Below are 24,383 nucleotides of genomic sequence, written 5' to 3'. Positions count from 1 at the left end.
CTACATTGAAGGACTTAGTTGCTGCCACAACTGGGCATATGATTGATTTACTGCCTGGGATGGGAAGTGCCTGGCCAACACCCTCTTTTGTTGTTGTATGAATACAGGGACTAAAATAAGGAAGGGATGAGAGGAGGAAAAGGTGCCAGTTCAGGAGATGATCATTTAGGGCTACACATGGTTTTGGATTTCCAGAGATGAAACAAACCTTTCCACATGACAGGTGCAGGTCACAGCCCTAGGGTCTGGTTTTATCAACCTGGAAGTTCAGGGTCAGGGCAAAGGTTACCACCAACACCTGGATCACATATAACACAGATGGTGAAGATTCTGACATATAGGAAATTGGAATGAAACCACAGTTCTAGTTTCACATAGCAACCCCTAACTTGTGAATCTGAGGGGCAAAGTTTTGGCAGACCCTTGGTCCAATCACCTGTGCCATTTACACCACCGCATGCAGAAACAACAGGATGGACTCTTATGCTGCCTTGGTGCTGTTGTCTGAGTGGCAATGCTGGATACTCCTGGTCCGACCCTCAGCCACCTACTCACTCAATTTCTGTTCAGCAGAAAAAAGAACGGCCTTAGCAGGCACTTGTTCTCATTTATTGAGCCCATGCAGCCCAGAAAGGCAACTATGATGATGATGGAGCCCATGATGATGAGCACATGGTCCAACGTGAGGGAGGGGAGGTAATGGAAGAGCACCCTGAAGTTGTTGTTGATCAGGAAGTAGATTCCAAAGCCAAAAATGCAGCAGCCACAGAACTAAAAGAGCAAATTGAAGACAAATAGGGCATATTTCAGCAATTTCAAGCTACTCATGCCCATGCTGGGATATTCTTGCTCTATGCACCTCTGTCCTTTCACTAGACTATAGGTTTTTTGAGGATAAGACATATTTTATTCATCTTTTTTCATTTTAAAACAATTTATTGAAGTATATTATTCATACATGAACATACATAAACAACAAGTGTATGGTATAAAAGTTGTGAACTTACAAAACAAAACTGCAAATCATCACACAGGGCTCCCATACATCACTCCACCACAAATACCTTGCATTGTTGTGAAACATTTGTAACAAATTTTGAAAGAGCATTGTCAAAGTATTACGACTACCTATAGTCCATATCTAACATTTGGTGTATTTTTCCCCCAACCCACCTGTAGCAGTTTAATATTGATGAATTCCAAAAAGAAATATTGGATTACACTTGTAATCTGATCTGTACTGGGCATGATTGAGTTATGATTAGGGCATTGAGTCCCCATCCACCAAGGGGTAGGGACTCACAGATGACAGGCATGGTAAAGAACAGAATTGAGGGTTTCTGATGTTGGAGTTTGATGCTAATGACTTAAGCTGGAGCCCCGGGAAGTCAGCATGCAGAAGAAAGAGAAGCCAGCACCAGGAAGAAAGGAACCTTGAACCCAGAGGAAAGCAAGCCCCAGAAATGTAGGAACCCAGGAAGCCTGAGCCCTCGCAGATGTTGGCAGCCATCTTGCTCCAAATAGACTTTGGTGAGGGAAGTAACTTTTGCTTTATGGCCTGGTATCTGTAAGCTTCTACCCCAAATAAATACCCTTTATAAAAACCAACCAATTTCTGGTATTTTGTATCAGCACTCTTTGGTTAACTAATATACCACCGTATTATTTATTTTGTTCATAAACCATAAAATTTTATCTGAAGTGTACAATTGGTGGCATTTGGTATAAATACTGAATTGCACATTCATCACTTCAATTAATATTAGAGCATTTTCATTACTCAAAAAAACAACAAAAGACAGACCCCATATGTTAATGCTACAAATCCTATGTTGTGCTTTCCCTATTTCTATTCATTTTCAAACATTTACAAACACATTTTTTTACCAGTCCTGCACAGATTAAACCTCAGCTTTCCATTCTCTAATGACATTCTCTCCTCTAGTGACTTATAGTCTCGCCACTAACTCCATGAGTTTGCTCTTTATATTTAGTTCATAATAGTGAAACCATACAGTATTTGTCCTTTCTTGCCTAGCTTGCTTCACTCAACATAATGTCCTCCAGGTTCATCTATGTTGTTATATGTTTCATGGCTTCATTTCTTCTTACAGCTGAATAATATTCTATCTTGTGTATATACCACAGTTTCCATCTTTTGGAAATTGTGAATAATGTTATTATTAACACCAGTGTGCAGATGTCTGTTCACATCACTTCTCCTGGTTTTCTGACTCTCTTCCTAGTAGTGGTATTGCAGGGTCACATGGTAGATCTATATTTAGCTTCCAAACAGACTTCCACAGTGGCTCTACCATTTTACATTCCCACCAACAGTGAGTAAGCATTCCTAGCTCTCCACATCCTCTCCAACACTTGTTGTTTTCTGTTTTGTTAAGTGGTCATTCTAGTAGGTATAAAATGATATCTCATTGTAGCTTTGATTTACATTTCCCTAATAGCCAGTGGTGCTGAACACTTTTTTTTCATGTGTGTGTGTGTGTTTTTCACCATTTATATTTCTTCTTTAGAAAAATGTCTTTTAGGTCTTTTACCCAGTTTTTAACCGGGTCATTTGCCTTTTTATTGTTGAGTTGTAGGATCTCTTTATATATTGTGGATATTAGACCCTTGTTGGATGTGCAATTTTCAAATATTCTCTCCCATTGGGTGGGCTGCCATTTCACCCTCTTCACAAAGTCCTTTGAGGTACTGAAGTGTTTAATTTTGAGGAGGTTCCATTGATCTATTTTTTCTTTGGTTGCTCGTGCTTTGGGTGTAAGGCTAAGAAATCCCCTCCTACTACATGGACTTGTAGATGTTTCCCTATGATATCTTATAGGAGTTTTATGGTCCTGGCTTTGATGTTTAGGTCTTTGATCCATTTCGAGTTGATTCTTGTCTAGGGAGTGAGATAGGGGTTCCCTTTCATTCTTTTGGTTATGGATATCCATTCTCCCTGCACCATTTGTTGACGAGACTGTTCTGTCTCAGAAAAGTGGACTTGGTAGGCTTATCAAAAATCAGTTGACCATAGGAGTGAGAATTATTTCTGAACTCTCAGTTTGATTCCATTGATAAATGTGTCTACCTTTATGCCAATACCGTGTTGTTTAGACTGCAGTAGCTTTATAAAACATTTCAAGGTCAGGGAGTGTGAGTCATCTGACTTTGATCTCCTTTTTTAGACTTTTTTTTGGCTATTTGGGACCCCTTTCCCTTCCAAATAAATTTGGTAATTGACTTTTCTATTTCTGTAAAGTTGACTATTGGAATTTTGATTAGTTTTGCATTGAATCAAAAAAATCGGTTTTGTGAATTGACATCTTCACAATGATTAGTCTTCCAACCCATGAACAAGGAATGTCTTTCCATTTGTTTAGGTTTTCTTTGGTTTCTTTCAGCATTGTTTTGAGGTTTTCTGAATACAGATCATTTGCATTCCTGGTTAAATTAAACAAAATAATTGTCTTTTTTTTTTATTGCTACTGTAAAGGGAAATTTTTGTTAATTTCTTCCTCAGTTTGCTCATTACTAGCGTACAGAAATGCTATTGATTTTTGCATGTTGGTCTTGTATCCTGACACTTTGCTGAACTCATTTATTAGCTCTAATGGCTTTGTTGTCACTGTTTTGGAATTTTCTAAATATAGGATTATTTTCATCTGCAAATAATATGGGTTTTACTTCCTCCTTTCCAATTTGGATGTCTTTTATTTATTTTTTCTTGCTTAATTGCTTTAGTTAGAACTTCTAGCATAATGTTGAGTAACAGTGGTGACAGTGGGCATCCTTCTCTTGTTCCTGATCTTAAAGGGAAAGCTTTCAACCACTCCCATTTAGTACAATGTTGGCTGTGGGATTTGTGTGTGTGTGTGTGTGTGAGAGTGGTTTTCTATTTCTTTTCTTTTTTTCTCTTTTTTTAATTACGTTTTTTAAAAATACATAAGTCACACAAAATGTTACATTAAAAAATATAAAAGGTTCCCATATGCCCCACTCCCCACACCCCCCACTCCTCCCACATCGACAACTTCTTTCATTAGTGTGGTACATTCATTGCATTTGATGTTTACATTTTGGAGCATTACTACACAACATGGATTATAGTTTTTGTTGTAGTTTATGCTCTCTCCCAGTCCATTCAGTGGGTTATGGCAGGATAAATAATGTCCTGCATCTATCCCTGCAATATCATTGAGGACAATTCCAAGTCCCAAAAATGCCATATCATACCTTTTTCCCTCTCCCTATCCTCAGCAACTCCCATGGCTACTGTCTCCACATCAATAAATTTCTTTCACTGCTAGAGTCACAGTGATGGGCTCTTGATACTGATGGCTGTGGGATTTTAATATATGCCCTCTATTATGTTGAGGACCTTTCTTTCTATACCTATCTTTTGAATTTTTGCTATCATAAAGGATGCTGTATTTATCAAATACCTTTTATGAATCAATCAAGGTAATCATGTGATATTTTCCTTTTGATTTGTTAATGTAGTGTATTACATTAATTGATTTTCTTATGTTGAACAACCCTGGCATACCAGGAATAAAATTGTCTTGATAGTGTTGTATAATTTTTTATGTGCTGTTGGATTCTATTTGCAATTATTTGGTTGAGAATTTTTGCATCTATGTTCATTAGAGAGATTGGTTTGTAATTTCCTTTTCTTGTGTTATCTTTATCTGGCTTTGGTGTTAGGGTAATGCTGGCTTCATAAAATGTGTATGATAATTTCCCCCTCCTTTTCAATTTTTTTGCAAGATTTTAAACAGGATTGGTATTCTCTAAATGTTTGGTAGAATTCACCTGTGAAGTCATCTGGTCTTGGGCTTTTCTTTATTGGAAGCTTTTTTTTTTTTTTAAAGATTTATTTATTTATTTATCACTCCCCCCCCCCCCCCCCCATTGTCTGCTTTCTGTGTCCATTCTCTGTGTGTTCTTCTGTGTCTACTTGTATTCCTGTTAAGCGGCTCTGGGAACCAATCCTGGGACCTTCTGGAATGGGAGAGAGGGAATCATTCTCTTGCACTACCTCAGCTCCCTGATCCATTGCATCTCTTATTATCTCTCCTCTGTGTCTCCTTTGTTGCATCATCTTGCTGTACCAGCTCTCCACCTGGGCCAGCACTCCTACATTGGGCAGCACTCCTGTGCATGGCAGTACTCTGCATGGGCCAGCACTCCACACAGACCAGCACTCCATGTGGGCCAGCTTGCCTTCACCAGGAGGCCCTGGGCATTGAACCCTGGACCTCCCATATGGTAGACAGGAGCCCAATCTCTTGAGCCACATCCGCTTCCCTGTTGGAAGATTTTTGATGACAATCTTTTTGCTTGTGATTGGTTTGTTGAGTTCCTGTGTTTCTTATAGAGACAATATAGGTTGTGCATTTCTAGGAATTTACTCATTTCATCTAGGTTGTTTAATTTGTTGGCATACAGTTTCTCATAATTTCCTTTTATGCTCCTTTTTATTCCTTTGGGGTCAGTTATAATGTCCCCCCTTTTATTCCAGATTTCATTTAGTTGTGTCCTCTCTTTTCCTTTGTTAGTCTTGCTAAGGGTTTGTCAATTTTATTGATTTTCTCAAAGAAACAGCTTTTGGTTTAGTTGATTTTCTCTATTTTTTTCTTTTCTCAATTTGATTTATTTCTGCTGTAATCTTTATTATTTCTTTCTGCTTGCTTTGGGATTGGTTTGCTGTTCTTTTTCTAGTTTCTCAAGTTGTTCAGTTAGATCTTTGATTTTAGCTCTTTTTAGGGGGATGGGGTGGGGTGGGGAAAGGAGACATTACTTTATATTTTTTGATATAGAAATTTAGGGAAGGTCCATGAGCACTTGAGAAGAATCTATAACCTGCTGATTTAGAATGTAATGTTCTGTATACATCTGTTAGGCCAGCTCATTTATCATATTGTTCAAGTTCTCTGGTTTCTTTGTTGATCTTCTGTCTAGTTGTTTTTTCTATTGATGTGAGTCCATGTGAAGTCTCCAACTAGTATAGTAGAGATGTCTATATCTCCTTTCAGATTTGCAAGACTGTGCCTCATTTGTTCCAGGGCACCCTAGTTAGGCGTGTTGATGTTTATGACTACTACTCCTTCCTAGTGAATTGTCCCTTTTTAGAATATATAACGGCCTTTTAGATTTCTTATCACTTTTTTGCATTTAAAGTCTGTTTAGTCTGACACCAGTATGGCTACCCTTGCTCTTTCTTTTTTTTCAGATTTTATTTATTTCTCTCCCCTTCCCCACCCCCACCCCCCAGTTGTCTGCTCTCTGTGTCCATCTGTTGTGTGTTCTTCTGTGTCTGCTTATATTCTTGTCAGTGGCACCCGGAATCTGCATCTCTTTTTTTGTTATGTCATCTTGCTGTGTCAGCTCTCCGTGTGTGTGGCGCCACTCCTGGCCAGGCTTCACTTTTTTCATGCTGGGTGGCTCTCCTTATGGGGCACACTCTTTATGGGTGGGGCTCCCCTACGCGGGAGACATCCTGCATGGCAGGGCACTCCTTGTGTGCATCAGCACTGAGCATGGGCCAGCTCATCACACAGGTCAGGAGGTCCTGGGTTTGAACCTTGGACCTCCCATGTGGTAGGTGGACGCCCTATCTGGGCCAAATCTGCTTCCCTCTCTCCTTTTTTTTTTTTTTTTTTGGGTGCTGGGGCTGGTACATGAACCTGGGACCTCATATGTAGGAAGCCGGTACTCAACTACTGAGCCCCATCAGCCTCCCAGAGTTGATTTTTTCTGATTTTTTTGCTTATTGTTTTTTTTCAGGGGGTACTGGGAACTGAATCCAGGACCTCCCCTATGGGAGATGGGTGCTCAACTGCTCTCTTTTGCTTACCATTTGTGTAAAATATCTTTTTCCAACCTTTCACTCACAGCCTATTTACATTCTTGAGTCTAATGTTTTGTGATCCATTCTGTCAGCCTATATGTCTTTTTACTGGAGAGTTTGTTCCATTAACCCTCAGTGTTGCTCTAAAGGCATTACTACTTACTTCAGCCATTTTATCCTTTGGCTTTCATGTGCCATATCTTATTTTTGTCCATTTTTAAAATGCTTTTGGTTACCCTTTCTAATAGCCTTCACTTCTACACTGTCCTCTAAGTCTTTCTCTCTTATCTTTTCTTTTCTTGCTGTGGAGCTTAGTGTTTCCAAAGAGCTGGATTCTTTTTTTTTTTTTTAAGATTTATTTTTATTTATTTATCCCCCCGTTGCTGCTTGCTTGGTATCCGTTCCCTGCATCCACCCACTAAGCACTCCTCCATGTCCGCTTGTCTCCCTTTGCTGCATCATCTTGCACCAGCTCTCTGTGGTGCAGGCTGTCAGCTATCCACGGCCACGGGTCAGCTTGCCTTCACAAGGAGTCCCCAGGAAGTGAACCCAGGGCCTCCCATATGGTAGATGAGAGCCCAACTGATTGAGCCATATCTGCCTCCCTGGATTCTTTTTATAAACTCTCTTAGTTTCTGTTTATCTGTGAATATTTTAAACTCACTGTCATATTTGAAGAATAGTTATACCATATAAAGAATTCTTGGCTGGAAGTTTTTCTCTTTCAGTGCATTAATTATATTATACCACTGGTTTCTTGCATCCATGGTTTCTGAGGAGAAATCCTCACTAAGTCTTATTGTACATCTCTTTTATGTGATATTTCAGTTTTCATTTGCTGCTGTCAGAATTTTCTCTTTATCTTTGGCATTCCTGAATATTATGTGTTTTGGTGTAAGTCTATTTAGATTTATTTTATTTTATTATTTTTAAAGATTTATTTTTTATTTCTCTCCCATTGCCCCCTCCCCCCCCAGTTGTCTGCTCTCTGTGTCCATTCACTGTGTGTTCTTCTGTGACTGCTTCTATCCTTAGCAGTAGCACTGGGAATCTGTGTTTCTTTTTGTTGCGTCATCTTGCTGTGTCAGCTCTCCATGTGTGTGGCGCCATTCTTGGGCAGGCTGCACATTCTTTCGCACTGGGCGGCTCTCCTTACGGGGCACACTTCTTGTGCATGGGGCTCCCCTACCTGGTGGACACCCCTGCGTGGCACGGCACTCCTTGCGCGCATCAGCACTGCACGTGGACCAGCTCCACACGGGTCAAGGAGGCCCAGGGTGTGAACTTCAGACTTCCCATGTGGTAGGCGGATGCCCTATCCATTGGACCAAGTCTGCTTCCCTGGATTTATTTTAATTGCAATACACCATGCTTTCTGGATACATATATTCATGTCTTTCATGAGAGCTGAGAAATTTTGGGCCATTATTTCCTTAAATACTCTTTCTGCCCCTTTTCCCTTTTTTTTTAAAAGATTTATTTTTATTTATTTCTGCCCCTCCCGCCCCCACCTTGTTCCCCATTGTCTGTTCTCTGTGTCCATTCACTGTGTGTTCTTCTGTGTCTGCTTGTATTTTCATTAGGCGGCTCTGGTAACCAATCCTGGGACCTTCCAGAGTAGAAGAGAGAAGATACTCTCTTGTGCTACCTCAATTCCCTGTTCCGCTACGTCTTCTTATTTTCTCTTCTCTGTGTCTCTTGTTGTGTCATCTTGCTGCATCAGCTCTCTACATTGGCCGGCACTCCTGTGTAGCACAGTACTCTGTGTGGGCCAGCTTGCCACGTGGGCCAGTTTTCTCTCACCAGGAGGCCTGGGCATCAAACCCTGGACCTCCTATATGGTAGATGGGAGCCCAGTTGGTTGAGCCACATCTGTCTACCCCTTTTCCCTTCTTATCTCCTTTTGTAACTCCCATATCGTATATGTTGGTGGACTTTGTATTATCCAAATCCCTGAGCCCCTGCTCAGTTTTTTCCATTATTTTCTCTTGTTGTTCTTCCCTCTTCCATTTTGCGTATTCTTTCCTTTACGTGGCTGATTTTTTCTTCCAAGATTTCAAATCTGCTATTGTATGCCTCTATTGTATTTTTAATATCACTTATTGTGTCTTTCAATAAACTTTGTTATTTTTCTATCCAGATTTCAATTTTTTCTTTGTGTTCACCCAGGGTATTCATAATGTCTTTTATCTCTTTATCTATATTGTCCTTCATCTCCATGATTTGACTTAGGAGATTTGTATGAACCTCATTGATTAGGTGTTTCATGTCCTGTCTCTTCTGGAGCCTCGATTTGTTTCTTTGACTGAGTCATATCTGCCCTTTTCTTTATATGACTTGTATTTTTTTGCTGATGTCTAGGCATCTGATTCTGATGCCGAGTTTACTCTGATGTTCAGTTTCTCTCTTGCCTAGGGGTTTACTGTAAAGTAGGTGTGTGTTACCACTGTTCTTTGATTCTTTGTTCAGCTTATTCTAGATATTTAGGATTGATCCTTTTTAACTGCTTAAACCAGGACTAAGGACCCAGTAATAGGAGAAGGCCAGTTTCCAAGGGCCTTGGAGAGGGTGACAGTAAAGGCACCTGCTTGCCTCTTTTATTTATTTTCCCTTTTTCATGCACTTTTATGGTCATGCCAGCAGATGGCACTCTTTGACAGCTCTCTCAGCTCAGGCCCCAGATGCTAAGGGCAAATGCGTTCAGTGTAACTCCTTGGGTGGGTGGGTGGTGTGGAAGCAATATCCTCAGGGTTGGCCAAATCTCACAAACTTTTTCAGAAGCTCTTCTCCGTACTTGGCACTCTCCCTCCCTCTGCCTCTTCAGCAACCAGCTTGTAGGGAGGGTGTTTGAGAAGACAAATTGTCTTTAGCTCCCTGCAGGCTCTCTGTGCAAACAATGTCATGGCTCCACCCAGCCTGGAAGTGTGTGGCCCCTCCAATGCAGACCAAGGTTGCTGACCAGAATGTGAATTTGCTATAGACTATGTCTCTTCCTTTCCCCTTTCTTTGGGAAGAGAACCCCTGCAGCCACTGCAGCCTGCAGAATGCTTCTTGTTCTGTAGGTGGGGAGATGGGCATCCACCACTGCGTTTGCAGCTCTACTCTGCGGTCACCCCTCGGGCTGAAGTGTGGTTTGCTGGCCTGGCGAGGGGAGCAGCCGCGGCAGGCCAAGCCGCTGCCCCCATAATAGGGTGGCTGGTCGGACTCACCGCCACCCCTGAAGGGAGCTCGGCAGCCATGCTTCCGCGGCCGCCCCTCCTCCCGGGTGGCGCCACACGATGCCTGTGGGGCGGCACCCTTCTTCTTCTTTCTCCCTGCGCAGGCGCAGGGCGGAAAATTCCAGTCTGCCCTTTTCCCCTCCCCCGACAGCAGCAACAGCCAGGCGTGGGCGGAAAAATCCAGTCTGCCCTTTTCCCTTCCCCTGACAGCAGCAACAGCCAGGCGTGGGCGGGAAACTCCAGTCTGCCCTCCACCCCAGCAACAGCAGCCACCAATCCCTAAACCCTGCCCCTTCCCCCAGCAACAGCGACAGCCAATCCCTAACCACCACCCCTCCCCCGTCCAGTACCGCCCACTGACCTTTCGCCGGCAACCAATCAGAACAGGGCATGGCTTCGACCAATCAGCCTTCCCCAGCCCCTATAAAACTGTTGCCTCTCCCTCAATAAAGTGGACTTGCGTGTTTACCTTGTCTCCGCGGTAGTTCTTCTGCCGTGCGCCCTCCAGTCCTGAGAGCCCCCGACAAGGGCCTGGCCTCCCTTGTCCCCAGTTCGTCGCCTGCTTCTCCGGGCGACCCCTTCGTCGCCGGCTTCGCCGGGCGACCCCGTCAGCCAAACCGCGCAACCCCTTGTGAGACTGATCCCTCGTCTGCTGCCGGACCGACCCCTAGTCCCAAGTGGGACCGACCCCTCGTCCCAAGCGGGACCGACCCCTCGTCCAGAGCTGGACCGACAGCTCGTCCGCAGCCAGACCCCACCTCTACCGACCGAGCAAGCCGCCGCACTACTCATTGGATTTTTCAGCCAGCTGAGATTCCCTTCCTTCTTTCCTCTCTCTTCTGAGTTGTGTCTGTCTTCCCCTGGTGTCCTGAGCCCCATAGCAACCTTCCAGATAGTCCTCTTCTGTCCTCCAGCTATTTTTTTTTTCTGGGAGAGAAGTGATCTCTCTGCTGCTCTACTCCTCCCATCTTCCTGGAACTATTTTCTTCAACTTTTACTCCTCAGGGCCTAACCTAGCCCCTGTCACATAATACAATTGGTTCCTGGATCCCATTCTCCCTGGTATCCTTTTTATTTATTTATTTTAAAGATTTATTTATTTATCCTCTTCCCTACCCCCATTGTTTGCAGTCACTGTCTGCTTTCTGTGTCCATTTGCTGTGTGCTCTTTGTGTCTGCTCGTCTTCTAGGAGGAATGGGGAACTGAATTCAGGACCTCCCATGTGGAAGAGAGGCGCTCAATTGCTTGAGCCACCTCAGCTCCCTGGTTTGTTGTGTCTCTCATAGTCTTTCCTCTTTGTGTCTGTTTTGTTGCATCACCTTGTTGTATTAGCCCACCATGCCTGCCAGCTGTGCCAGCTCACTCTCTGCAGGAGGCACTAGGAACCAAACCCGGGACCTCCCATGTGTTAGGTGGAAGCCCAACCACTCAAGCCACATCCGCTTCTCCCTTGTATCCTTTTTTAGCAGCTTTACTGGGGGTGAGAAGATTGGATCATAAACTTGAGGGAAGATGGCAGATAATGAGAAGCTGGATCAAGGAATTGAAATGAGCATAACACTGGATATACAGACAGACACACAAGGAATCCTCTAGCCAGCCAGATAAACGTTTTGTCCCAAAATTCTCTCTAGATTATTTGTGAACTAGGTGTCTTCCTTTTACCACTGCTTTTTTCTTATGAAACTGGGTGATTATAAGAGGCCTCTTAAACATCACTATGCTATTTCCTAAGAGCAAGGCAAGGGTTAAGGCTCCAGGGGACTCTGCTCTATACTTAGGGTAGAGGTTCCTTTACGAACTCCAGGACTTTCTTGAATTGATTATGATGTCACCTTCCAGTTCTTTGGCCACAGTATGTAACAGGACTGATTTTTTTTTTTTTTACTTCTCTAGAGAATACTGCTTTCATACCTGAATATTAGAACTGTTTTTTCCTAATTAAAGTGAGCATAAGAGGGTAGATTCTATTGCAATTAGAGGAAAAAGGCTAACCTGGTAGGCAAGGCAGTCTTTTGTGGATGGTACAGACAGTATGTGAAAATTTGGCCATGCCCTTGAAATCCAACAAGATGTAACAAGTGAGTGTTGTCAACAAGTGGGGGCCTAGGGGGCAATCTAAGTGTGTTGTGGATCCAAACAGGCAGCCAACAGCCTGAATCAGGGATTGCGGACCATACAAAGAAAGTAAATATCAATCACTCTCCTTGGCACTATATTATCTATTCCAGGTACCCTACCTCTCCTTGGCTCCTTGGATCTAGAGTTTTGGAGCACAGAATCATTGGCAGTTGGTGGAGTCTAAATTATTCATGAATTCTTTAACTTAGCCTGTAGGAAACACAATTCCAGTCTTTACAGTCTTTTTAGGAGCTCTGTTTTGCATTTGAATTACTGGTTAAGGTTAAAACTAGGAGCAATAAGGGGCATTTAGGGAGATCTCATAGGAAGTCTATCCCCCCCATGCGTTGAAAAGCTTGAAACACTATGTTTAGAGGAGGAGTGTGGGAAGATGGTAGAGTAGAGTGCCCCGGGACTCAGTCCTTCACCAGAACAATTATTAAACAGGCAGGAACTGTCTGAAACAATTATTTTGAGACTCCAGAGGCCAGAATAACACTGTATAGCACTAGGGAAGAGCAGGAAGAAGAGGCTGATAAAATTTGGCAAAGAACAGTAAGAATAGCAAATCGCCCTCTCTGTCTGGCGATACCAGCACCTACCCCCCACTATTGCTGCAGGCTGCCCTTCAGCCCCTGGTTAGCACACTGGTGACAGAAAGGGACATAAAACTCCACTTCTCCAAGACCAGGAAGTGGGCACAGCTGACCACTGATCATGGCTCTTGAATAGCAACTGCTGATGGTTGGGGTCTGGCTCTGAGGGCAGCCATTGTTTCAACTTGCCTGGACAAAGGCGGTGACCACCACTGTTTCAAGGCACCATGGAAGGGGGCAGCTGTGGTAGAGACTTAAGGATGCTGCACTTACTCAAGGCTGTGGGGGACAATTAGTTGAAGGGCTGCACTTGCTGGGCAGGCCAATAAAGCTCAGCTTTGGGGAGCTATGCAAGAAGCTCTAGTACCCTTCCTGATTCCGTCCTCAGAGCACTCTGGGCCAGTCTCTGCCCCCTTTTAGGTCCCTGACCTGTTCTGGCAGGGAGAGACCGATTTTGGAAAGTCCTCTCCAGCATGCTCTTCCTCCCAGAATTTGCCCTCCAGGTAAAAACAGCTTGAGACAATGAAAGGACTGTAAAAAACTATAGAGGTGGAAAGTCTTGGCAAAGACTTGCCAGGGTTAAACACTGGGAAGAGGGTCTATCTCCTAGAGAGGGGACAACCAAACTCCTGTAAACAGGGTAATTCCAAAAACAACTAACAAGCAAAGTCCAGAACAAGACAGAGGCCCAGAAAGACAGAGAAAACCCTGTACCCTGCGTTCGCCTTGGGCAGACCCTCCTGACAGAAGGGCTAAAGTTAAAAAAAATCTCTCTCTTATCACTAGCTGTTTACAAAACCCAGAAACACATGTCTTAGGGAATAAATCCTAGAACTAGCATTTTTAAAAATAAAGGGTATTTATTTGGGGTAAAAGCTTACTGTTACAAGACCATAAAAAGTCCAACTCAAGGTTGCTTTCTTTCCAAACTCAGTTGCCACGTGTTGAAGTAAGATGGTTGCTGATCTCTGGCTGGTCTCTGCTTTCCCCTCTGTGCTTCCTCTTCCCCTTGAGGCTCTGTGGGCCCAGCCTCTTGAGGCTTCATGCTTAAGTGATGTCCCTTCTCTCCTGGATAGAGCTTGTTTCTTTTGGGGCCTCCTAGATCAGTCTTGGTGTTTTTGCTTTCTTCTGAATCTCAGCTGCAAGCTATCAGGCAAAAATGTCTCATCACTCCCAGGGGCTTCAGCTGTTTTGATCTTTCTCCTTTCTGTCACATGGCAGGACAAAAAAATGACAGAGTAGAGCTAACATTTTAAAACATTAAATATATATTGTGCAACAAAAGAGTACATGACCAAAGAAACAGGATATGATGGCCCATGCTCAGGAAGAGGATTAAAATCCGGAAAACACTAATGAAGAAGACTAGAATATGGACATACTGAACAAAGCCTTTAAAAAATGATCTTAAAAATGATCAAGGAGATGAAGGAAAATAGAGAACAAACTACAGTATATCAGGAAACCAATGAATGAGCAATATGAGGCTATCAGTAAAGAGACAGAACTTTTAAAAAGGAACCAAACAGAATTACTGGAGTTGAAGACCACAATAACTGAGATGAAAAATGCCCAGGAGGGTTGTTTGAAGCACAGATTGGAGTTGGCAGAAGAATCAGTGAATTTGAAGACAGGCCACTTGAAATGAGTCAAAATGAGGAGCAGAAAGAAAAAAAATAATTATAAAAAGTGAAAATAGCCTAAAAACCCTCTGGAACACCATCAAGCATAATATACATATTATGGGAGTCCCAGAATGAGTAGATAGAAAGAAAGGGGTGGAAGGAATATTCAAAGAAATAATGACAGAGAACACCCCAAACTTAGCAAAAGATGTGAATATATACCTCTATGAAGCCCAGAGAACCCCAAACAGGATAAACATGATGAAAAACACACCCCATCATATACTGATCAACTGTCAAATGCAAAGGACAAGAAGAGGGTTCTAAAAGCTGCAAGAAAAAACAAAGGATTCCTAATTAGGTTGAATACTGATTTCTCATCAGAAACCATGGAGGCATAAGGCAGTATGTTGAAATATTTAAAGTGCTGGAAGAAAGCACTGCCAACCAAGAATTTTACATCTGGCAAGATTTTGTTTCAAAAATGAGAGCGTGATTAAGACGTTCCCTGATAAACAAAAGCTGGGGGAGTTCATCACCACTAGATATGCCTTACAGGTAATGCTAAAGGGAGTTCTTTGTACTGAAAGGAAAAGATGTTAGACAGTGGTTCAAAGTGGCATCAAGAAATAAAGATCTGGGAAGTGGACTTGGCCCAATGGATAGGGTGTCTGCCTACCACATGGGAGGTCCATGGTTCAAACCCTGGACCTCCTTGACCCATGTGGAGTTGGCCCATGTGCGGCACTGATGGGCACAAGGAGTGCTGTGCCTTGCAGTGGTGTCCCCTGTGTAGGGGAGCCCCATGCGCAAGGAGTGTGCCCTGTAAGGAGAGCCGCCCAGCATGAAAGAAAGTGTAGCCTGCCCAAAAATGTCACCACATGCATGGAAAGCTGACACAACAAGATGATGCAATAAAAAGAAACACAGATTCCCAGTGCCGCTGATAAGGATAGAAGCAGTCACGGAAGAACACACAGCGAATGGAAATAGAGAGAAGACAACTGGGGGGGGAGGGGGGAGAGAAATAAATAAAAAATAAATCTTTTACAAAAAAGAAATAAAGACCAGCAGTAAAAGTAACTCTTTGGGTAATTATAAATGAATGCTAGTATTATTGTTGTGAATTGCTTGGTATGAACTTATGGTTTTGTATATACAATGTGCAAAGATATAAGGGGTAACAAGTACCAGATAAGGTGGGTGGAATGAAGGGGTATAGGTAAATTATATGTGTATGCTATATATGCTAAGATATTATGAAACCAGGGGAGTAGATGTGGCTCAGGCAACTTGGCTTCTGCCTACATCATGGGAGGATGCTGGTTTGGTTCCCAGTGTCTTCTAAAGAAGCCAGTGGGCTGGCATGACAGGAAGGTGTGGCAAGCTGACACTACAAGAGACACAAGAGGAGGGAACATAATGAAAGACACAACAAAGCGGGAACAGAGGTTTCTGGTGCCTCCTGAAGAAGAGAGTGAGCTGATACAATGGTCAGGTACGGTGAGCTGAGGCGACAAGATGATGCAACTAGAGATTCAGGGAGACAAGACAATGGGTAGCTCAAGAAATTAGGCATCTCCTTCCAGCACTGATTAAGGGGACAATTAAATAAGAAGATAAAACAATTCTAAATTGTACCTAACTGCACAGCCCCAAAATATATGAAGTAAATACACAAAAGTTTGAAAGGAGAAATTGACAGTTCTACATTAATTGTAGGAGACTTTGTAAGATGTCAGTTCTACTCAAAGCTATTTATAGATTTAATACAATGTATTGTATTGTATTGTATTCTAAAAAATAGAAAAATGGAGGGCCAATTATCAAATTTATATGGAAGGGTAAGAGATCCTGACTAGCCAAAGCCATCTTGAAAAAGAAGAATAAAGTTAGGATTCACACTTCCTGATCTTAAAACTTATTACAAAGCCATGATAATCAAAACAACATGGTACTGGAACAAGCAGACATATAAACAAACGGAATTGAAGTGAGAGTTCAGAAATCAACCCTCGAATTTACGGTCAACAGATTTTTGACAAGGGTGCCAAGTCTCCTCAATTGGGCAAAGATAGTCTTTTCAACAAATGGTGCTGGGAAAACTAGATCTCTACTTGTAAAAAAAGAAGGAGTCCCCTACCACACACCTTATTAAAAGAATCAACTCAAAATGATTCAAAGCCCCAAATATAAGAGCCAGAACTATCAAAATCCTAGAAGAAAATGTAAGGAAGGGTCTTCAGGACCTTGTGTTAGGCAATGGCTTTTTAGACTTTTCACCCCAAGCACAAGCAACAAAAGAAAAAGTAGAAAAATGGGACATCCTCAAAATAAAAGACTTTTGCATCTCAAAGTACTTTACCATAAAAGTAAAACAACAACCTACAAAATGGGAGAAAATAATTGAAAACCACATATCCAATAAAGGTTTGATATCCAGAATACATAAAGAAACCCTTCAATGTAACAACCAGAAGACAACCTAATTAAAAAATGGGCCAAGGACTTGAATAGATATTTCTCCAAAGAAGACATACAAATGGTTAAAAAGCACAAGAAAAAATGTTCACATCATTAGCTATCAGGGAAGTGAAAATCAAAACTACATTGAGATACCATTTTATACCCATTAGAATGGCTGCTATTAAAAAAAAATAAAACAGAAAATAACAAATGTTGGAGAGGCTGCCGGGAAATAGGAACTCTCGTTCATTGTGGGTGGCAAATTAAAATGATACAGCTGCTGTGAAAGACAGTTTGATGGTTCCTATGATAGCTAAATATAGAACTACCATATAACCCGGCAATCCCACTACTAAGTATTTACCCAATAGAACTGAAAGCTGCGATTGAACAGATATTTGCACACCAATGTTCATAGCAGCATTCTTCGTAATTGCCAAAAGATGGAAGCTTCTCCAGAAGTGTCCATCAACTAAAGAATGGTTAAAAATTTTTATGTATATACACAATGGAATATTATTCATCTGTAAAAAGGAGTGAAGTTGTGATACTTGTAACAACATGGATGAGCCTTGAAGACATCATGTTGAGTAAAATAAGTCAGACACAAAAGGACAAATATTGTATGAGCTCACTGACTTGAAATAATTAGAATAAGCAAATTCACTGAGTCCAAATCCAGAATAAATGTTACCAGGGAATGGGGAGGGGATAGGGAATGGGAAGCTAAGGCTTAAAATGTACAGAGTTCCCATTCAGAGTGATGGGAGTGTTTTGGTAGTGGATGATGGTGATGGCAGCACATCTTTGTGAACAGCATTGAATTCTGTATCTGCGTAGGATTAAAAGGGGAAATTTTAGATTGTATATATGGTAACTATAAAAAAATCTATAGAATTACACTACACAAACTGTTAACCCTCAGTTAAAACATGGACTATAGTTAATAGTGCCGTTATAAAAATGTGCTATCATCAATTGTAACAAATTTTCCACACCAATGCAGGGTGTTAATAATAGGGTGCTATATGGGAATTCTGCATTACATTCAGGGATAAATAATGAGGCAAGAAAAAGACATAAAAACAGATTGGTTTTCCTTAAGTGAGCATGTGCTTCTAGTGTCAGCATTTGATTGATTTCAGTGCTAGCCATAAGACCCCATATATACACACTACCACTGCATTTCCATTTTATCTAATAATCATCCATTCATGGATCCTTCCCCCACACCAGACTAAGCTCCTTGTGGATAGGAACTGAGATTTATTAATTTTTATGTCCCCAACACCTAGCAGTGATGAATGATAAAAGGTTCATCCCTTCCTTAGCAAGCAAATGTTATTTCAGAAATCCTTTGAATCAGAAATTCCTTCATAGCAAGCATCATCTTTCCTAGGGTAAGTAGGAAGTAACTCAGAGCAGTACCTAATAGGCATTTAGTGAATGTTGATGATGCTAATGATGATGACATTGAGTTTCCATGGTAACACGCACTTATCCTTACAGTTTTTCTTGGACTATGTAAAATTTGGATAAAATACACTTCTCACATTGTAAGAAAATCTTTTGTACTATAGTGTTGCTATCCATCTTTTCCTCTTTCTAAATGTATTAATTCTAACTAGTTCATTCAGTGATCCACATACTGTGCACCATAATGAAGTTTAAGATTTTTATTTTTATTTATTTATCTCCCCTTCCCCCACCCCAACTCCATCCCACCCCGCCCCAGTTGTCTGCTCTCTGTGTCTATTCGCTGTGTGTTCTTCTGTGACTGCTTCTACCTTATCAGCAGCACTGGGAATCTGTGTTTCCTTTTTGTTGTGCCATCTTGTGTCAGCTCTCCATGTGTGCGGCGCCATTCTTGGGCATGCTGCACTTTCTTTCGTGCTGGGCGACTCTCCTTATGAGGCGCACTCTTTGCGTGTGGGGCTCCCCTACACGGGGGACACCCCTGCGTGGCACAGCACTCCTTGCGCGCATCAGCACTGCACATGGGCCAGCTCCACACGGGTCAAGGAGGCCCGGGGTTTGAACCACGGACCTCCCATGTGGTAGGCGGATGCCCTATCCATTGGGCCAAGTCCGCTTTCCCATAATGAAGTTTAAAAATGGTGTTGAGGGTAGAGAGGAAGAAAGGTAGAATATATAGAATATATAGAATATATAGAAGGTTGATTGTTACAGAATATATAGAATATATAGATGGCAAGCACACTTTCCCTTCTGCACCCCCTACATCTCTACACTCTGACTGCAACCATATCAACTAAATCCTACTGTCTTTGAATATCTAAATCGCTTCAATTTCTTTTTAGACCATCCTGAAAATGGTGGAAGGGGTATTTAAGCTCTTCCTGGAATGTGTCCATCTAGGGTAAATATATAGCTGGTGTGCACCAATATAATTATACTGGTTATTTAGTACCAAAATACTTCCCTACTGGTTGGTCACTCTTACTTCTCCCACCTCTACACCTAGTTCTCCTCTCTGGGGATGATCACAGTTAACAACTTTAAGACATTCTAGACTTAGTCAAATAAATATATAAATATATATTCTTTTTTTTTAAGATTTTATTTTTAGTTTTTAATTTATTTCTCTCCCATTCCCTGTTCCCTCAGTTGTCTGCTCTCTGTGTCCATTTGCTGTGTGTTCTTCTGTGTCTGCTTGTATTCTTGTCAGTGGCACCCAGAATCTGTGCCTCGTTTTTGTTGTGTCATCTTGCTGCGTCAGTTTTCCATGTGTGTGGCACCACCCTGGGCAGGCTGCACTTTTTTCGCGCTGGGTGGCTCTCCTTATGGGGTGCACTCCTTGCATGTGGGGCTCCCCTGCGTGGGGGACACCCCTGTGTGGCATGGCACCCCTTGTGCACATCAGCACTGTGCGTGGGCCAGCTCATCACATGGGTCAGGAGGCCCTGGGTTTGAGCCTTGGACCTCCCATGTAGTAAGTGGACACCCTATCCACTGGGCCAAATCTGCTTCCCTGTATATTCTTTTTATGCTCCACAAATGATAGCATATTATATACTCTGTTCTGCCTTTGCTATTTTTATTTAACAATATGTTCTAGAGATCCTTCTACATCAATTCATCAGAAGCTGCCTCATTTAACAGTTAGAAATTATGCCATTAGATCATTGTTTGTATCAATCATCTTTTGCTGTGTAACAATCACAAAATATAAGCACATATAACTAAGCGTTTATTTCTCTTTCCTGTATCTATGGGTTGACTGGTATGGCTCTGATTCAGAAATGTAGGTCTTTAGGTTAGCTGCTTTTCCAATTAAAACCCTTAAGTAGCTCCTCTTCCCTTTAGGACAAGTATAAATTCATATGCTTGATATAACATGCTTTTCTTAAAGCAGGGGTTCTTAAACCATTTTTGTTCTATGGACCCCTTTGCCACTCAGGTGAAACGACAGACCCCTTCTCAGAGTGTAGTAGCAGATAGTTTTATGACACGCAACTAGTTTCGGGTCTAACAACTACAATGATTTCTAAGTATGAATGAGCGTATGCAATTTTTTCGGGATACACAGCAACTGTAATGTGCTATGAAATGAATACTACTCTAATTTATTGCATACATTGAGAAGTGAAGGAAATGTTAGATTTCAGTTAGAGGTCAGAGAAAATAAAGATAATAAGTTGATTTTTTTCAACCCTCCTGGACCCCCTGAAATCTTCCCATTAACCCCTTGGGGGTCCATGGATCCCTGGTTAAGAACACCTGCCTTAAAGGGTCTTTAGCTACTGTTCTTCCTTTTCTCACTGCCCCAGTTTGTATCTTATACTCCAGCTCTCTTTAAGTCTCTTAACCTGGAATTAGCTACTCTTTTCTTGCCTTATCAGCTTTTATTTATATTTCAGGTATTTCTTCAGGCATCACCTTCTCGGGAAGTCTCTTTGGATTCTGGTTTAGTGACGTATATGCTCCAGGACACCTTCGGTTCCTTTTGTCATTGAATTTAGGTTGCCACACTGTGAACTAACTCTCAAGTGAGCACTTTGAGGGCAGGAGCTGTGCCTTTTATCTCTGAATCTCTGGCCTCAGGTAACTTTGGATTAATTCAATAGGCTCTCAGTATTTTCTGATTGAATAAGTGAAGTAGTTCAGTAATGCCTGGGCCTCCTTATACTTAAATTCCACTTCTATCGGAGTTTTTTTTTTTTTTTAAGAAGGTACCAGGGATGGAATCCAAGACCTTGTACATGGGAAGCAGGCACTCAACCACTGAACTACATCTGCTCCCCTGGAATTATTTTAGTATACTAGAGAAATGTGATATTAAAATTTAGATCTGGGGAAAAAGGTTGGAATATGTAGCACTGTTAATAGGTCCAAATCTATGAGAAAGCATCTGTCTCAGGTCTTGGCAGATTTCCTTGCCTCACTCTAATCTGTTCTTTACCCAACTGATGTCTGAGTGCTGGAGTCTTATGGTGATTAAGAACTCAAGGGTTGGGATGAGGGAAGTATTGTGTGTGTGTATATATTTTTACCATTAGTTCAGGCTAAAATCTTTCCATCCCCCATGTGTGACATTTATTTTATTTTCTTATTTTGACTTCTGTTTAGATAAGTTTAACTATGAGTAACTGTTAAGAATTTATTATTACTAGTTATAAAATCAAGGACAGATGGGTTAAGGATCCCAGGAATCAATAAAAAGTGGAACCAGGAGTCAGAAGCAAGTGGTAGAGGACATTTAGGAAAGGAAAAGACGTTGATTTAGAGGAGTGAAAAAACGAGGAAAGCAGCCTAAAATGTTGAGGTTGCCTTTGGTTGTCCTCCTTGTTGATTTAGGGGGTTCAAACTTATGATTTGGACCATCTCAGAGATCTTGGAATTAAAGTAAAGGACTTTAAATCCAAATTAAAACTTTTATTTTTTCAATCAATAAGTAGTAAAAAATACAATTACAGGGAAACAGGGATTGCACAGTGGCTGGGCCCCTACTGTGTATGTATGAGGTCCTGGGTTCAATCTCCGGTGCCTCCCAAAAAAACAAAACAAAACAAAACAAAACAAAACAAAACAAAACAAAAAACAATTACTGGCATGTGGGGGTTGTCATACTTATAAAGATTGAGAACAAATCTTGGTGAAATAGTAGTTGCTCATCCTCAGCTGTAAACATGAATTTTATATTTGTATATTGCCTTATAAGGTGCAAAAATCTTTTACTTAACACTATTTTATTATATTCACCATAACTCTGTAAGATAAGATAGGTTGGTGGGAAGTGGATGTGGCTCACGTGATTGAGCTCCCACCTAACACATGGCGGGGGTGTCCCTGGTTTGGTTCCTGGTGCCCCCTAAAGAAGACAGCATGCTGGAGTGTTGGGCAGGCATGGCAAGCTGATGCAACAAGAGATGCAAGAAGAAAAACGTAATGAGAGACACAACAAAGCAGGGAGTGGAGGTTCCCAGGGCCTCCTAAAGAAGATGAGCAGGATAGCGAGCTGATGTGATGGACACGCATGGCAACCTGACGTAACAAAATGATGTAACAAGAGACACAAGAAGAAAAACACAATGAGAGACACAACAAAGCAGGGAAAAGAGGTGGCTCAAGTGATTAGGTGCCTCCCTTCCTTATCAGAGGTCCTGGGTTCAGTTCCTGATGCCTCCTAAAGAAACAAGTAAGACGAACAGACATAGCAAGTGCAAAACAACGAGGGAGTGGGGAGAAATAAGTAAATAAATAAATAAAATCTTTTTAAAAATTCTAAAAGAAAAAAATGGGTTGGTATACACATTTTCAGAAGAAGGTAAAGAAGCTTAGACTCCACTTATACATGGTCTCATGAGTTTAATTGATTCTGTTGACATAAATTTGCAAGTTCCATGGCTCTTAGTCCAGTGCTTTCTCTTCCACACCACAAAGAAGTCTCTGTGGAAAAACACACAAACATACTCGCAATCAAGGATAGAGAATTATGGGACCAGATATAAAAAAAGAAATACTTCTTAGGGACCAAAGAAGAGGAAAAACAGGTTTGGAAGGGGGGCTGGGTTCCTCTGTTTAGCAGTGGTGTTGCAAACTGAGGGTTCTGGATGTAAGTCTTGGTTATGAAATTAAACAAAAGTACTTTCTAGCCTTATCTGTTGCTGACTAACCATAGATAGTTGTGCTCTAAGAAATCCTCCCCATTCATTGGGAAGTATTTTTCTTTGTATTCAAGATAGACCTAAAATTATGTTGTTGCTGAGGATTTATTTTGAGAATGGATACAGGAGATATTGAAAGGGTTACATTCCCAAACATCATAAATTTAAGAATAAACTTCTAACTTTCTGTCAAGTACCAAAGAAAGGAAATGAAGTGGCACACATTTTTTAAAAATTCAGTGCCTTTCTCAAGTCATTAGAATATTTATTCTAGGCTACAGCATAATACAGAATGCATGATTCCTGCAGGGAAATCTGCATCTATCAGACCCCAACCGTGTTAATGTAAGCATTTAAAAATTGATCACCATCTCCTGTTTACCTAAATGAAGAGTATGAAGAGGGATCAGGTATAGTTCAGTGGTTGAGTGCCTGCTTGGCATGTACGAGGTCCTGGGTTCAATCCCAGGTACCTCCTAAAACAAACAAACAAACAAACAAACAAGAAAAGTAACAACCCATAGAGAAATGGATATCCTACAGTAGTCCTCCAAATAGTTAAAAATAGAAGTAACTATTATGGTTAACCCACTTTTTACCAAAAAAATACCCTAAAGCTGTAGAATTAGGTAAGAGATTTTTCCAAAACCACATAGGCAAAATGTGGTAGGTAGAACAGGGATTTGAATTTAGAGATGTCCTAATTCAAAGCTCATATTCTTAACCTTATACAAGGTACTCCAAGAATGTACAATGTAGAATGTTCCATGGAAGTCTTTGGAATTGAAATTTAGGCCCGTTTATTGTTAATATATTGCTGATTCTTATCTGTCAATTCAGTAAACTTAACCCAACCTGAAACAGTTTGGGTGTATTCTCTCTAGCAGTCACTAGGTGGAGCCAGGGCACTGAAAAGCCATCAGAAACTTTTTGGAGACCAAGATAGGATGCATTCCAGGAAGTCTGGGGGAGGTGGGCAAAGGCTAGGTTTGATTGGAGAAATGCTAAAAAGCTCACTCCCTCTAACAGCTGCCTTTTTTTTTTTTTGATATTGTAGATGAAGAGGGAAGAGGAAGATGAGAGGTCTCTGGAGGTGTAGAGAATTGCTGGAGCCAAGAGCTATGTGGGATGAATGCATAATCAACAGTTTCTATTCTCCAGGAGTGGTTTTAAAAATCTGATGTGTGGTTGGATTGGTGGGTTGGTGGGTTGGTGGAAGCAGAGCACAAAGTCCCTGGTGTGGTCTACTTTCCCTTAGAGACTCCAGCCTTTTACATTATCTAATACTAACTGTACCTAGTTGGCTCCAATGTAATGACTCCAACGCAATGTCTAAAATGATGACAATGATGATGAAAATAACTGTTATTGTAGT

The 24,383-nt window shown here is 41.4% G+C and overlaps 1 pseudogene; it reads right to left on the bottom strand.

The window, feature by feature from the left end:
* Positions 1 to 238: 238 nt before the first annotated feature.
* Positions 239 to 834, bottom strand: LOC101434448 (leukocyte surface antigen CD53 pseudogene; annotated as a pseudogene).
* Between the last annotated feature and the right edge of the window lie 23,549 nt (positions 835 to 24,383).

The sequence above is a fragment of the Dasypus novemcinctus genome, chromosome 20, assembly GCF_030445035.2.
Source record: "Dasypus novemcinctus isolate mDasNov1 chromosome 20, mDasNov1.1.hap2, whole genome shotgun sequence".
Lineage (NCBI taxonomy): Eukaryota > Metazoa > Chordata > Mammalia > Cingulata > Dasypodidae > Dasypus > Dasypus novemcinctus.
The sequence above is the reverse complement of the archived record's forward strand: the minus strand, read 5'-3'. Positions and strand labels throughout refer to the sequence as shown.